At 38.2% G+C, this 13,651-nt stretch overlaps 1 protein-coding gene across 2 annotated transcripts in view; it reads right to left on the reverse strand.

The window, feature by feature from the left end:
* LOC125234253 (arrestin domain-containing protein 1-like) overlaps positions 1-13,411 on the reverse strand; it is a 29,853-nt gene extending 16,442 nt beyond the window's left edge. The window contains exon 1 of one of the 2 annotated variants that reach the window (XM_048140461.1): positions 13,307-13,411. The gene's annotated coding sequence lies outside the window, so the exon portion shown is untranslated. Of the gene's footprint in view, positions 1-181; positions 362-13,306 lie in introns of those variants that run through there. The other variant, XM_048140460.1, reaches the window with a different exon arrangement.
* Positions 13,412-13,651: the final 240 nt, after the last annotated feature.

Raw genomic sequence — 13,651 nt, forward strand, 5'->3', positions numbered from 1 at the left:
TGGGATTGTCACATTTAGTATGACCCCCCCCCCCTTACACTGTGACGTAATATATGGATGACGCCTAATTTACATTCTTATTACTCTCCTCTTGAGCTCGAAACAAAAATATGCAAGCGCTAGGGATTTAAGTATAACAAAACTTAAATAATGTAATTAAAGTTTGAAAAAGTCTACGTACATAACCTTGGTCAACCCGGCGCTTAATTAACCACCCAGCCCATTCCAACCAAACCAAACAATAAATTAAATATTTCGGCGGTGAACACGAAAGGTAATGGTAGGAAATGATGCTCTATTTCATTGCAATACGATTTAATTCAAGGTTTATGAAAAGACACCGGACAAACACAATGGTCTGAGACACTGACAGCAGTCAATGTCATTTTTTGACAGATCTAGTGGTGAGCATGTGCATTGTGCAGTGCAAAAACATCGATTCTAAATATATCGATACAATTAGTTATTCTATAAATGGTTTGTAAAGCATGACCAGCAAACCAGCAAAGAATATCATACTCACTAGGAGAAGAACGCCAACTTCATACAAAAAAATGCCCTCTTCCAATCACATACACACACTAAGGCTCCCCACAGACAGTCTTAAAAATTCATAATCTTAAAAAAAACTTGTATGCAATCTGACAGTTTAGATCTGTCAGTGTCTTGTCAGTGTCAGTTTGAACTGTCAGATTGCATACAAGTTTTTTTTAAGATTATGAATTTTTAAGACTGTCTGTGGGGAGCCTTACACACCTTCACACGTTTATACTAGTGGCGATCTCAATCAAATTCCAACGGACATTTATGGAATTAAAATTGACAACCGGTTTAGCGCATGCGCGGATCCAGGGCGGGGGGTGGGGTGTCATGTTATGACCCCCCCCCCCATCCCTCAAAGCCTAGGTTGGCAATACAAATAGACCACGTGACCCCTCCCTGGACACGAAGCTGGATCCGCCCCTGGTTCTGCCACTAATTTAATCGATAAACATAATTTGTGGATTACTTTACTTTTTGCTGTAATGAAATAAAAGGCAAATTATTGATGTTTACATATTTTATTATACATAAATATATGTTTTAGACATACACCGAAGTACCGAACGTTATAATCTGCCACTTTATTTAAAGAGTATTAAGCAAAATATTTCACTAATACAAATAACAAAATAGAACTTTCCGCAACACTACACGTTTCACATGAAAGCTTAACTACATCTCCCATGGATCTTCCAACTGCTAATTTACTATTTACTTCATAGTTATAGTTCTAGCTAGATTAGCATCACACTTTTCCTTAGCGAAGCGAACCTTCAACAACCATTGACACATTGCATTGTATTGTGTAATAATGTGGAATTTACTGATTTACACTCAGTTCAACCTTACTTGTCCAATCATGTAAACAAACACTGCTGGAAAACATTATCTCACTTTTCTCTCGAATTGCACATTAACCATCACTTAAAATGTTATTATACACTTAAATAAACTCACAAAGTATTGAAATCAATCAAAAAAACCACTGAAAAATATCTATATAGTATCATTTCTAAAACTATTTTCATCAATAATTATAATTACGAACAGATGACATTAAAAACTCCTGACATTACGAAGTCTAGATTGTCTATGAGTCGTAATGTTGGGATGACAACTTATCGTTATGAACGATAGATATTAACGTTTGAGTTTGTATAGCTTGGAAAAAATTTGCAATAATTTATCAGATTTATTAACAGACTTCGTTACGTTTTATTTCCTACCTCTTTGCAATGAATATTTTACTATCAGTATATTTTTTGTCGTATTAATGTTAATGTCAGGTACTATAAAATGAATAATGTACTAGCCTTTTCCATATGATTGTTGCAAATGTGACGAAACCTAAATAAATTTTGGTTTTTACATAGATGTTGTGTGACGTAAAATTGAAAATCCCCTGATGACGTTAGCAGCGTTTATTTACAAATTATCGTATCTTTGATTATATTTGACGTTTAGTTTGTTTACATGACAGGACAAGTAAAGATGAACCGACTGTACTGTGAACTCCTATTATAAGTTTCACATGAAAAGAAATACACAGCGATAATAACAATTTTCAATGAATTTTCATATATCGACACATATCAATCAAAATATCGGTGGCCAGAAAGCTAGAAATAGGTTGCACAAGGAGGTTATTAGCTAAAGCCGGGAGGCCGGACTTAAGTAACAGTTAGGAGAAAAAAAATAGTACATTACATCAGAGGCCGGGAAAATGAGGATTTCCGGCCAAGTGGGTATATACGGCCGAGCGAGCGTGCGAGCGAGGCCGGATAGGGATACGAGGCCGGGAATCCGTTTTCACGCCGAGGCATGTATAGTGCTTTTCTCAAACATACAATGAAATAAAAAAAAATGCTCTAAAGGACAATATTTTATAAAAAAAGTTACTTTGCAGGCCTAGGCCTAAAATATAATATGAAATCCCTTTACAGTCCTCTCGAGTTGTTGCGCCCAAAAAGCGATACTTCCCAGCCCATTTTAAGGAACGTAAAGACAATATTTCATTGCATGTTTGAGAAAAATATTTTTATTCCTGGTATACACGGCACGAACGACCAATTACTACATGCGCTTGTAATGCTTGTCTTATCTTACTATGAGAGTTAACAGGCCTTGATGACCAGCGGAATTTTATTAGAACTATTTTCTTCATACTAAACTGAACTGTCACCCCATACATCAGAATAACAGCGCCCTCCTGACAATAGTCGTATATTTCTGGTCAGACTATAATATATTTTCTCAAACATGGTATGAAATATTGATGTTATGTGCCTTATAATTGGCAGCGAAGTATGACGTTGCAGGTGCGGCTAGGACGATTGATAGATAATGGAATTTCATACAAACCTTGCAGGTCAAGGCCGGCAAAGTCCTCTTTTTTAATTTCCAAACACAGATAATTGTGACATAACATCCATGTATTTAGCCAATTAAAAAAAACTATATGGGGCTTTATAGACGTGCCGACTGCAACTGGTACGGGCTCTAGACAATATTTGATTTTGGGTGCGTTTTCATACAAAAAAAATTTTTTTCGTTTTTTTTTTGAATTTTTTTTAACTTTTTGTTTTTTATAAGCGCATACGGGGTATCAAAGGCGAACGAAAATTCGATTATTTTTGCGCTACGACGCACCGTTTAGGAGATACAGCTTCCAGAGTTACTATTTTCAGTAGACTTTATTTATTTCATACCATGTTTGAGATTTTGGGTGCGTTTTCATACAAAAAAATTTTTTTTCGTTTTTTTTTTGATTTTTTTTTAACTTTTTGTTTTTTATAAGCGTATACGGGGTATCAAAGGGGAACGAAAATTCGATTATTTTTGCGCTACGACGCACCGTTTAGGAGATACAGCTTCCAGAGTTACTATTTTCAGTAGACTTTATTTATTTCATACCATGTTTGAGAAAAGCACTATACATACCTCGGCGGGAAATGGGGTTGCCCGCCTCAGACCTATCCGGCCTCGCTTCGCTCGGCCGTCTATATGCAAAGAGTAAGGATATATGTCTTCGGCCGGCAACCCCCTTTGTCCCGGCCTCTGTAGTAATGTACTAATAAGTTATTCCTTCAAAAATTAATAGTATATATATGGTGCCGGCCAGTGATGCGCCACAGGACCCCCTTGGGAGAAACAGAGTCAATCCTGCAAATGAGAGGGGAAAGTTACTTTCCGGCCAGAACGAGTAGTCCTCACCGGGACTGCCGCTGCTGGGACAGTAGCTTGAGCAGGCATAGGATTGTTAATGCCTACAGGTGAAGCTGTATCACTTTGCATATACGCTGGTTTGACGCGATCTATTGAGACTGTCACTGGTCCTCGTGGCAAGTCCAATGTGACTGTCTTTCCAGGGTGCCTAGCCGAATGGCACAAACGCTCACGAAACGCTCACGAAACGAAACGATAGTAGATATCTATCCCTATCGCTCTTGCGTATTGATGCGACAGAGCCGGACTATGTTTCGTTTTCGTTTGGCGTCGGAGAAATGCCATTCGGCTACGGGGCCAGTTCTGTTTAGCACGCGATAAGGGCCAGTGTATGGCGGTTCTAGCGATCCACGCAGTGCATCCTATCTAAGGAAAACATGACTGCATGAACTTAGGTCCTTGTGCACGAATACGGATTTGTTTCCATGTCTTGATGCTGGGACAGGTCTGAGGTTTGACATCTGGCGTTTCAACTGAGTGACAAAGTCATCAGGCTGCAGGGTGTTTGAGGTATGAGATTGAAAGAACTCACCCGGAATGCGTAAAGGCTCACCATACACCAACTCTGCAGCTGAGCATTTGATGTCTTCCTTCCACGCGCTTCTTATGCCGAGTAGAACGATCGGCAACACCTCTGTCCACTTCATGCTGTTGTGGGCCATGATGGCTGCTTTCAGGGAGCGATGAAGACGCTCGACCATGGAGTTAGCTTGCGGATGATAAGCTGTTGTGTGTCGTAGCCGTGCTCCACACAGCTCTGCCAGAACCTTAAACATATGTGAGGTAAATTGACGTCCTTGATCTGTAGTTACTGTCTTAGGACAACCAAAACGTGAAATCCATGTGTCGTAGAATGCATGAGCTACCGTTTCAGCCGTGATATAAGACAGTGGCTTTGCTTCGGGCCACCGTGTGTATCTGTCAATGGCTGTGAAAAGATAACGGTACCCTGATGAAGGTGGCAATGGGCCAACCAGATCAATATGCACATGGCTAAACCTTTCATCTGGTAATTTGAAGTTTCCAAGAGGAGAGGAGGTATGGCGTTGCACTTTAGCACGTTGACAGGATTCACATGCACGTACCCAGGTACCGCAATCTTTGCGTACAGATGGCCACACGAATCTCTGAGTTACAAGTTTAATTGTGGATCTCGTACCTGGATGACTCAAGCCATGGATAGTGTTGAAAATTTTCTCTCGATGTTGTTTGACAATGAACGGACGTGGCTTTCCTTGAGACGTGTCGCAATATAAGTAAACATTGGTACCTGGCACGGATATTTTCTCAAGTTTTAGTAACGAAGATCGCCTTGCAAGAAGTTCTTGTAGCTCTGGGTCTTCCTGCTGAGCTTGTGCGATAGCTTCGAAGTCAGGTGGCACGTTGATAGCTTCGATACGGGAGAGCGTGTCGGCGGTGATGTTGTCTTTCCCGGAGATGTGCCTGATGTCGCTTGTGAACTGCGAAATAAAGTCAAGGTAGTTGAATTGTCTCGGGGAACATTTCCTGTCCTTTTGTTGAAAGGCGAAGGTGATAGGCTTATGATCCGTATAAATATCAAAATGTCTGCCCTCGACCATGTAGCGGAAATGTTTGACACTTTCATAAATGGCGAGCAACTCCCGATCGTATGCGCTGTACTGCGTCTGTTGCCGTGTCATCTTCTTTGAGAAGAAAGCAAGTGGTTGCCATTGTCCTTGTACAAGTTGTTGTAAAACGCCGGCCAAGGCTGTGCTCGAAGCGTCTGTCACAAGAGCCAGTTGTGCGTCCATGATGGGATGAGCCAATAATGTAGATTTCGCTAAACTAGACTTACAGTTCTGAAATGCTTCTAACTGTTGATCAGTCCAAGTTAGTGGAGAAGAACTTTTCAGTTTAGGTCCAGTTAGCATGTCATGGGGCTTGGTGTTCGGCAGCGTGAGGAACAAATCTTCTATATATATATATATATAATATATATATATAAAACGTGATTTATCCGCTGGAATAAAAGCTTTAGTCACTCCATACGTAGTATCATCTTAGTAGTTTGTGACTCAGGCACGCCACAGACAGTCTGAAAAATTCATAATCTTAAAAAATATTTGTATGCAACCTCAAATCAGTTCAAACTGACAGGTTGCATACAAATCTTTTTTAAGATTATGAATTTTTCAGACTGTCTGTGGCGTGGCATAGGCTCCCCACAGACAGTCTTAAAAATTCATAATCTTAAAAAAAACTTGTATGCAATCTGACAGTTCAAACTGACACTGACAAGACACTGACAGATCTGTCAGTGTCAATTGCATACAATTTTTTTTTAAGATTATGAATTTTTAAGACTGTCTGTGAGGAGCCTTACTCTTTCTTTTTTAACCTCTAACATTTCCGTTTAAAATTTATTCATATTAACATGACTATAAAGTTGTCTGTGACTATGGAGGTCAATTATATGATATTACAAGAGATTTGTTTTATCCATATTTCGCTACAAACATATTTTCAACCAGATGCTGCGACGATTTGACAAACTGCGATGTCGATTTCATCGATTATGCTGCTATTGTTGCACAACACTATCTCTGTTTAACGTTTCGTTCCTCGCAAAAAATGTTTAATGTTGTTTTCATATTAAATTTAATCTGGCCAAGTGCGAGTCGGATTCGCCATCCGGGAGTTCCGCACAAATTCAACCTTGTCTTGTCTTATTTATTTTATTAAAAAAAAGTTTTTAATTTTTTTCTTGTCCGTGTAAGATTACATTGTTTGAAAAATTAATAGTTCTAGTTCAAGGAGAATAGATATACTCTGTCAAACAAGTCTGTCAGTAAACAAGAACAAAGAAAACTATATGCATCCTTTTCTTTAGGGTGCTAGAGAAAAGGATACCTATAGTTTTCTTTGTTCTTATTTACTGACAGACTTGTTTGACAGAGTATAGATACCTTGATACTTTCGGTAATGCCTAATTAGTGAAGAAATATACGTTTTATTTAGGCGATATAGGGGACCGTAGAAATCTCAATAAGTGAAATTTGTAAAGAACCCTCTCGGTGGGTGAGTGAGTATGACTCGCCCAAGGCCGGTTTTGTTCAACCGGCCAAGAGCACATCGCACTATGCTCAGTGTATAGTTTCTAAGTTATCAGCTGTCGAAAAAAGGTTGTTAGCAAAATGTCCGAGTTCAAATCCGGGTTCGAACCGGATCCATATCCCGAGTCCAGGTTTCTATGTACATGTAAATATTTATTTCTCTGTATAAAAATGTATTGGCGTTACCAAGTAGGTATAGGTACCCACTCAAAATACAAAGTCAGATAAAATTATCCCCAAGTGACGTTTTCAAGTAAAAAACCGGCCAAGAGCGTGTCGGGCCACGCTCAGTGTAGGGTTCCGTAGTTTTCCGTATTTTTCTCAAAAACTACTGAACCTATCAAGTTCAAAACAATTTTCCTAGAAATTCTTTATAAAGTTCTACTTTTGTGATTTTTTTCATATTTTTTAAACATATGGTTCAAAAGTTAGAGGGGGGGGACGAACTTTTTTTTCCTTTAGGAGCGATTATTTCCGAAAATATTAATATTATCAAAAAACGATCTTAGTAAACCCTCATTAATTTTTGAATACCTATCCAACAATATATCACACGTTGGGGTTGGAATGAAAAAAAATGAGCCCCCACTTTACATGTAGGGGGGGGGGGGGGGGGGTACCCTAATAAAACATTTTTTTCCATTTTTTATTATTGCACTTTGTCGGCGTGATTGATATACATATTGGTACCAAATTTCAGCATTCTAGTGCTAACGGTTACTGAGATTATCCGCGGACGGACGGACGGACGGACGGACGGACGGACGGACGGACGGACGGACAGACAGACAGACATGGCGAAACTATAAGGGTTCCTAGTTGACTACGGAACCCTAAAAAGTACCATAAAATAAGTCAGACGAAATTTGCTCATACGAATAATGTTAATGTTGTACCACAGAATATATAATAGGTTGTACTGTACCTTATTTTTGAAAACAGGGAAATTATTACATAGGTATACAGGCAATTTCAGATTAGGATTAGTCCCCTATTGTTGTAACATATAGTAAATCTGTCTGTATATTCTGTATTTCAAATTTAGCTCGAGGCCTCTTAGATGAGGTCAAGTGCGAATCGGCTTCCACTAAGCGGGTTGTGTTGTGGTCTATTCCGTCTGTACAGTCAGTAACAAAGCTATGAATAGTATGAATACAGTCAACGTGCCAAAGATATGTCTACAGAACTTAATTGCCTGTACAATAGGGTGTTTATAGATACTTTTGGCACTTTGTCTGTATTCTCACAGCTTGGTTGCGGACTATACAACGCGAAAACCACACTAATAATACCTACCGTGTTGGTAGTTCATATGCGGTAGGCTGAGGGAGTGAGGGCTTACATTCGCGTGAATTGCGGCTTTGCTTTCAGTGGTTTTGTGAGAATTACGTGCGTGGCTTTGAGTGCTCGGCTTAATTTAGAGGGTTCTGTAGGTCCTGTTTGCTGATATGATTTGAATTTTGTAGTTTCGTATTATAATACCTGCCTGCCTGTGTGGTGACGGGTTAAGAATTTCACCACCCCCTTTCTTCCCGTGGGTGTCGTAGAAGGCGACTATGGGAAATGGGTTAAATTGTGGCGTAGGCGAGAGGCTGGCAACCTGTCACTGCAATGTCACAATTTCGTTTTCATTCAACCCCTTATTTGCCAAGAGTGGCACTGAAGCTTTATTAGTTTCATGTGCTCTGCCTACCCTTTTTTGGGATGCAGGCGTGATTGTATGTATGTATGTATGTATGTATTATAATAAAGTAAGTAGGTAAACATTAAATAAATGTCATATACAAAGAAAAATTAATGTTTGTTTGTTTTATTTAATGTTTAGAACATAATAGTAGTGTTACTACTTAAAAATAACAAGTTAAAATATTTTCTATGAAAGTAATTTAATTTGTTCTTAGAGAAGTAAGTAGGTACCTAGATACAAATGAGTTTTTCTACATATACAAGCTACTATTTGTCATATTCAATATTTTTGACTTGATTAGAGATGTACTTCATGTACTGGGGTGACTTTCTAGTATAATTTGTACTGATAGTACATATTTTTAAATTAAGGCAAAGTAGGACTCCGTGGGTCCGTGGCTCAGTTCAGTTAGCTTAGAGCGGCTGTACCAGCAATTGGATGGTCGAGGTTCGAGTTCTGCCGCAGATGCGATTTTTTTCATTTTTTCTTTAATTTAAAATATGTACCTACGGGGTTGGTCTGCGGTACCTACCTAGTATCGCTTACAGGCGTTTCTGATATACTTCGACACGATGAGATAAAATAAAAGCGTATTTCACTAGGTACTACTACATATTTTTAATTTTGACCCAACAGGTTCTGTTTTGAAAGTATCCCTTTAATAATCACCATTTGCCTATTCAAGAGCTTTTTCAATCATGTCCATGTACAGAGTGGTCCAAAACCTTGACGTCAAGATTTTTCCTTGAGGAATACTTGAGTGAATTAATAGTTATTTGTTATACAAGGGGGCAAAGTTGTATTTTAACGCCGAGTGTGGAATTGAAAAACGAGCAAGTGAAAGGATTCTATAGTTGAACCACGAGCGAAGCGAGTGGTTCGAGAATAGAATCTTGAACTTGCGAGTTTTTTTATACACGAGAAGTAAAATACCCCCCCGAGTGTAACACAAAACTTTTCCCCTCACTATAGCGAGGAAACTACAACGTAAAAATGCGTTTATCACTACTTCCGTAGTTCCAAAGGTGGTAAATCATCATGATTCATAGATTCACCTACTTTTATCAATTTTAAAGCAGTTAATTTGACTTTATTCAAGGTCAAATTCCTTTACTCACTAGTGGATAAAATGCGTTTTTACCCGCTGGTATTAAAGGACAAAACACGTGTTTCCGAGCTAGTGAGGGGAAAAAAAATTGCCTTGTTTACTAGTTTATTTTTATAAAATCATCACTACAAACGACGTATTTACTGAAAAAAAGCAGCGTCCTCACTTTGCTAAAAGTTGGATGAAAACCGGCCAAGAGCGTGTCGGGCCACGCTCAGTGTAGGGTTCCGTAGTTTTCCGTATTTTTCTCAAAAACTACTAAACCTATCAAGTTCAAAACAATTTTCCTAGAAAGTCTTTATAAAGTTCTACTTTTGTGATTTTTTTCATATTTTTTAAACATATGGTTCAAAAGTTAGAGGGGGGGGACGCACTTTTTTTCCTTTAGGAGCGATTATTTCCGAAAATATAAATATTATCAAAAAACGATCTGAGCAAACCCTTATTCATTTTTAAATACCTATCCAACAATATATCACACGTTAGGGTTGGAATGAAAAAAAAAATTCAGCCCCCACTTTACATGTAGGGGGGGTACCCTAATAAAACATTTTTTAAAGTCACACACAGGTCGAACGCGATTAATTAACATTATTTTTACCTTTTTTCCCAACGTTTCGGCCAGGTTGCACAAAAATAATGTTAATTAATCGCGTTCGACCTGTGTGTGACTTTAAATATGTGTACAAAGCGCGAGAACTTAAAGTGTTATAAAACATTTTTTTCCATTTTTTATTTTTGCACTTTGTCGGCGTGATTCATATACATATTGGTACCAAATTTCAGCTTTCTAGTGCTAACGGTTACTGAGATTATCCGCGGACGGACGGACGGACGGACGGACGGACGGACAGAGAGACAGACATGGCGAAACTATAAGGGTTCCTTGTTGACTACGGAACCCTAAAAACTACCAACTTCAAAGTTTTACGTTCAATCAAAACGTACCAAACTTACATTTTTACTTTTTTTTACTAGCTGGTGTAGTGTCCATGTCCCACAGTCCCACTGCTTGCAAAAAGGCCTCCCCTGGCTTTTTCCGCTCAACCCTGTTACTTGTGTTACTTGTGTACCTAATCCTGCCAACGTGGATAGAATGCGTCCAAGTCATCCCGCCATCTCTTCTACTTACTAAAATAAAAAAAAATGTACAACCTATCCCAAGGATTTTCGGTACCTGCGCTAGAGCATAAGCCTTCTTGCAGCGAGTTTAATGATACGTTTTGAACGTACAATTTTGAAGTTGGTATTTTTTCATCCGTAGCAAAAGCAAAGTGAGGACACTGATTTTTTTGCCGTTGGTAGTGATGATTTTATAAAAAAAACTGAACAGTTTTTTTTATAAGTAGGCTCAAAAGTAGGCAAGTTTTTTTTTTATAAAAGGCAAAGCAACTAAATTCCTTCACTCAAGAATACCTATCTCAAGGAAATAAAACCGCCTTCAAAAAAAGCGTTACAAAACACGGAGAAACTAAAAAGCCAAAAATAATAAACCTCCGAATTCAGATTTCTTATCGGATTGCAATAATCTAAACATCCAAATTATAAACAAATCAATTATTTTTGTAGTCGGTACCAGACCTGTTCGTTGCCTTGCTATTTCCTGTTTGCCCCACCCAACCATACGCAGGCTGGCCCCGACTCCAAAAATAATTGATTTGTTTATAATTTTAATGTTTAGATTATTGCAATCCGATAAGAAATCTGAATTCGGAGGTTTATTATTTTTGGCTTTTTAGTTTCTCCGTGTTTTGTAACGCTTTTTTTGAAGGCGGTTTTATTTTTTTGTTAAAAAGTTAATTTATTTGTTGATTTTTAGTGGTTCCTAGTGATATTATATGTATCAGTCCGAATATATGTACAGTAGTGAAAGAATTGTCCTTTAACTCCTAACCGTTGAGGAGTTGACCTTCCATCATCAGCTCAGCCACATAAAATTATTACCATCAGGCGCAAATACTGGTGTACCTTTGAAAAATACACAAAAAACATTACATGTGCCTATAACATTTGAAGGGTTCCCACGATTTCTCCAAGATCCCATCATCAGACCCCGACTTGGTGCCAATGGGACCATCTCGGGGTTATACCCGTTCGATCAAAAAAAAAATTTTGAAAATCGGTCCACGATTCTCGGAGATATCGAGTAACATACATACAAAAAAAAAATAAAAAAAAAAAAACATTCAGTCGAATTGAGAACCTCCTCCTTTTTTGAAGTCGGTTAAAAAGTAAAAAAATTCGTAACACGAAAACTAAAAAAATCGGCTAATATACATGGGGATGGGGTATATTCTGATAGCCCATGATGTAAGGAATCTAAAAAAATGTTTATGACGTCCATATTTGGACCATCCTGTATGTGATATTATAGCTATTTTTGAGTTACGATTTACGAAGTACCTAATACCTACTAAAAGCCATAGGTACATTTCGAGGTACCTATTACCCTCCTCTCCATCTCCTGAGCAAATGCAAAAATCGGCAGATTTTTTGTAATTAACTAAGGAACCCTAAAAAAATGTCAGTAACATTAATAGTCTACCTGATGGCTGATTAATAAATAACTAAACTCCCTGTTTTTTGATGACCGAACCCATACCAACGGAACCCCAAAAATATGCTGAGTATCCATCAGATAAAAAAAAATATAAATTAAACAATACCTACCTAGTTGGGGTTTTAAAAAATATCAAAGGTGGTTTAACGAACTCCTAAATTCTCGAGAAAACTTTAATCAAGAACTTTTAAAACTTTTAGATGACATAATAAATATTAAAATATTTTAAATAGTCAAAAACCGCTAGGCTAAAAGGTACCTACTGAATCTACTGATAAAGTAGGTTAAAGTGCTTACGTAAGCTTGTAATTGCATTATATACCTACCTACGTTCTCTTTACGTTCATAGTAAAATACCTAAACATTTGACATCTACTTTTTAGTAGTTGCCATCTCGCTCACTCGTGCTGGGAATTATTGTTCAAGGAATGCGCGCGTCGTCAAGTCTCGGTACACCCAGGACGTAAAGTTCAAGTCTAACACCACTCCTTATCACAGGCACCTTACTACATAGGACATAAAGTTGAGTTTTGATAACTTCGTGGCGTAGGCACAGACTTATCAACAAGAGATCACCCGACCGAGACTTCATGTGCCGACTACTTTGTAAAAGTACATTCATAAATTTTATTATTACTGAACTTGATAGTTTTGAGGTTTTTCTTGGATTTTGACGGTGTTTTATGGTCAAACTTTGTAATAGATATTTTTTAAATAATTTATTAAAGGTTTTTAATGACTTTTAAGCCGTTTTAGTCTATAAATAGATTCGTAAATTAAGGAACTAAATGAAAAGACCTTGAGAAGAAGTCTCGTGGGGAGTGCGCCTACGTCATCGACGGGAAGTTTTGCAGTTATGTATACCCGCCAGCTGGTGCCTGATTGGCCAACAAAGCCTCGATGGCGGCCATTTTGTTGCTTCTGAGTCACCAAAAGGTGAAAAATGTACGGAATTACTGTGCACTCCCCACGAGACTTCACAACGGTATTGGGCATTTCCCTCGTGAACACAAAATTTGGGTTTCATGTTCCCTACCTACCACAGCGTGGCTGAAATAATAATATTTTTCGTGGGATATAATTTTAAAAACTTGTCATAATTCATTTACCTTAATTCTATAGTCGACAGGAAAGTGGTTTTCAAAAGTTACAGAGTCCTAAGTTGCGATAAACTCTGTTTTCCAGTTGAAGTTCGGTCGGCTAGTGGTCGTCGCCCGGAGACCTCGGTGAACTCAAAGAAATAAAATAGTAAAATAGTATAGCAAGCAGTGTGCGGCCGTGATTTAGATATTATCAATAAATACATGTGATTTACCTAACTGTCAAAATAATAGTGAAGTGATCAGTGCACGTCGCGGATTGTTTATGTAGATGTTGACTGAAATTTGACAACGCTGTGCGGCAGGATGTAGCCCGAAATCTTGCGGGCTAGAAGAGTGAAAAGTGTCCTTCAT

Source organism: Leguminivora glycinivorella, chromosome 15 (genome assembly GCF_023078275.1).
Source record: "Leguminivora glycinivorella isolate SPB_JAAS2020 chromosome 15, LegGlyc_1.1, whole genome shotgun sequence".
In the NCBI taxonomy this organism is placed as follows: Eukaryota; Metazoa; Arthropoda; class Insecta; order Lepidoptera; family Tortricidae; genus Leguminivora; species Leguminivora glycinivorella.